Raw genomic sequence first — 3779 nt, forward strand, 5'->3', positions numbered from 1 at the left:
TTTAAAGTCTTTCGCACAAGCGAAGGCAAGGAGAAGGCGTATAGCCTCGAGTCGGGAAACCGGCGCATAAGTTTCCTCATAGTCGATGCCTTCCTCTTGGTTATACCCTTGCGCGACTAAACGCGCCTTGTTGCGGGTTATTACCCCGTTTTCATCCAGCTTGTTCCTAAACACCCATCGGGTGCCGATTACTCGATGATCTCGCGGAGGAGGGACAAGGTCCCAAACCTCATTTCTAATGAACTGATTTAGTTCCTCCTGCATTGACAAAAACCAGTGTTCATCGAGTAGGGCTTCTTTAGGGTTTTTAGGTTCCATTTGCGAAACGAAAGCGAAGTGATAACAGAAATTACTTAGCTTAGATCGATTTGTAACACCCCTTGAGATATCTCCGAGAATGTTGTCGATTGGATGGTCTTTGGAAGACTTCCAAGCTTGAGGGAGATCATCGTTTGAAGGCGGATGAGCTACCTCGGTTTCCTCATGGTGTACATCTTTATCCTCCTCAATTTTGACTATGTCGGGTTGATCAATCCCCGGCTCGCCACCTTTGAGTATGTCTTCAGTAGATGTACCTGCACCATGAACAACACTACCCTTTCCGACGTTTCTCGGATTGGATTCATCAAAAGTGACATGTACTGACTCTTCTACAGCAAGTAATCGTTTGTTGTATATTCTATATGCTTTACTCGATTGAGAGTATCCGAGGAAGATACCTTCGTCGACCTTGGAATCGAATTTGCTTAAGTTTTCCTTTCCATTATTTAATACAAAACATTTGCAACCGAAAACATGTAAGTGAGAAACATTTGGCTTTCGCCCTTTTAAAAGCTCATACGGTGTTTTATTTAGAATGGGGCGAATGAGCACCCTATTCAAAACATAACAAGCCGTACTAATGGCGTCGACCCAAAAATATTTCGGTAAACCACTTTCGTTGATCATTGTTCTTCCCAATTCTTCTAAAATTCGATTTTTACGCTCCACAACCCCGTTTTGTTGAGGAGTATGTGGAGCGGAGAAGTTATGATTGATACCATGATTACCGCAATATTCTTCAAATAAATGATTTTCGAACTCACCCCCATGGTCGCTTCTAATTGCAACAATGTTTGTATTTAATTTATTTTGGGAAAGCTTAGCAAATCTTTCAAAGGCGGCGAATGTATCGCTTTTGCTTACTAAGAAGATAGTCCAACAGAATCTAGAAAAATCGTCCACTATTACGAAACCGTAATAATTTCCTCCTAGACTTTTAATCCTAGACGGCCCAAATAAGTCCATATGAAGAAGTTCGAGGGGTCTTGTTGTTGAAACGATATTTTTGGATTTAAATGAGATCCTCGTTTGCTTCCCTTTTTGACAAGCATCACAAAGGTGATCCTTGGTGAACTTAATTTTGGGGAGACCTAGGACTAGATCTTTTGAGACTACTTTATTTAGTAAGTCAAAGTTAACATGTGCTAAACGCCTATGCCATAACCATGAATCTTCACTCATTGTTACAAGGCATTTGTCACTTGTTAACGATACTTCATTTAAGTCAAGCATATAGACATTATTCACACGCAGGCCATTAAACATACTCTTCTTATCATCATTATGTACAATCTTGCAACAATCTTTTGAAAACGATACATTGTATCCTTTGTCACATAATTGACTGATGCTAAGTAGATTGTGTTTAAGACCTTTGACAAGCAATACATCAGAAATAGTGGTGGAAGAAGGATTACCTACACTACCTTTACCAAGTATTGCTCCACGGTTGTTGTCACCATAGGTTACATATCCCTTCTTCTTAGCCACGAAGTCAATGAAGAGTGATATGTCTCCTGACATGTGCCTTGAGCATCCACTGTCGAGAACCCATCTTCTCTCGGTAGTCTCGAGGCATTATACCTATGGAAAAGTAATTAACAAGAGAAGGTACCCAATGGCTTATTGGGTCCTGAATGGTGAGGAACGAAATGGTTGCATTTGGGCAGCCATTGATAAATGCCTTTAGGAACTAAAAATCTCCTAAACCTACATTTAGCAATGGAGTGGCCTTTCTTGCAACAATAAAGACAAGAGAAATTTACATTTTGATTGCTTTTGCTATCTTCATCCTTTATAACATATTTATATTTTTGATATGGATTAACCATACTTTTTCGAAAGTTTGATTTGTCGATAGTGTAGCAACCTGAAAAATACAGTGCGCGAAAAAACAACCGGCGAAAGAAAATGACAGAAGAGTCGCCACCGTGCGTTATTCATCCCAAAGGAGGGAAAGGAAACGCTCGAAGTAAACCTGAAAAAGGAAAGGACAAGACGGGGTCTCGCAACCAAATCTTGGGTTCGGGAGTCGGTTATGCGAAGGGAAGGTATTAGCACCCCTACGCATCCGTAGTACTCTACGGGATCCACTTTTGTAGTTCTTGTCTAAAGGGTGTGAGTTTATCTTATGCTGTTTACCAAAAAAAAGGGTTAGATGAAAATGACTCGCGCGGATGTCGCATCCACTGCATACGTATCTCATCTGAATATGAGAATCAGAGTCTTCGTAGCTCGGCTGACCTATGGGTTGGGGGGATGTGTGCTCGCTAAGACATCGCATCTTATGCCTACGTATCTCATCTGGAATGAGAATCAGAGCAAGTCGTAGTTTGGCTAACTACGGGGTTATGGAGTGGGTTTTGGACGAACGACGTTACTACGCAATCTACCGGATGCTCGACCTTTGGAGACTTACTCACCTGTAGTAGAAGGAGTAAACGTGTGTTTAGGAGAAGAAAAATCAATGAAGGGTTAGGGTTTGGTGAACTCATGCAAAAAGGCAGTCCTTGACGAAGGAACCTGTAAAAAAAACACACAAAAACATTGCCTCCTATCGAGGTCTTCCAGCTAGGAAAGCAGTAAAATGCGGGAAAAATGTAAAAGTACCACGCGGATAAAGATCCGAAGTAACAGCAGTTAGAGGAATGAGAAACCCAGGGATCCTTCCAAGCTAAACACCATCAAAGAAAGTGAGTCAGTACAGGTAATCGGAATGAAACCTCCAGGGGGTATCCCACAAATAAAGTGGAAAACCACGCAAGTTATCCCTGCAAAAGTCATGTGAGCCCTCACAAAAACTCAACAAACAGGTTAGAGACAAAAAATATAGGGTAATCAAGGGTTACCCCCAAATCAAAATGTAACCACATGAATCATGCCATTAAAATTCACAAAAAAGACATGCATCAAAAGGGTATCAAATTCACCCATAATACCTCATACATTTAGAGCATTCAAATTAAAGGCATAAAGATGATGGATATAGGGCAAACCTAATTGGAGAGCTTGATTGAAATTGAGTTGCACCCGTGAGGTTTACAAAACAATCTTTAGGGTTTATGTGAGGCAGAGGTGATTCTGTGCAGTTGAGTTCCCTTCAGGGTTTGGAGGCTGCTCTGAACTCTGTTAGCTCTTCTCTCACTATCTTTTTTTTTCAGGGTAATAGGAATAGAATGAATATTTGTTTAACTGAAACTCTAGTATTTATAGCCTAATATTGGTAGCTTAGTGGGCTTTTGAGAGAGGTCCAAGTCTGAGATTTTTTCTTTTATTTATTTATTTATTTATTTATTTATTTATTATTATTATTATTATTATTATATATATATATATATATATATATATTCGTTTTTTTTTTTTTTCGTTTTTTTTTTCGTTTTTTTTTTAAATAAAGTTTCTTGGATCTAATTCTGATTGACATGATGAAATGCAATGTATCTAATGTTAAATGACCT

This window comes from Lathyrus oleraceus, chromosome 2 (genome assembly GCF_024323335.1).
Source record: "Lathyrus oleraceus cultivar Zhongwan6 chromosome 2, CAAS_Psat_ZW6_1.0, whole genome shotgun sequence".
In the NCBI taxonomy this organism is placed as follows: Eukaryota; Viridiplantae; Streptophyta; class Magnoliopsida; order Fabales; family Fabaceae; genus Lathyrus; species Lathyrus oleraceus.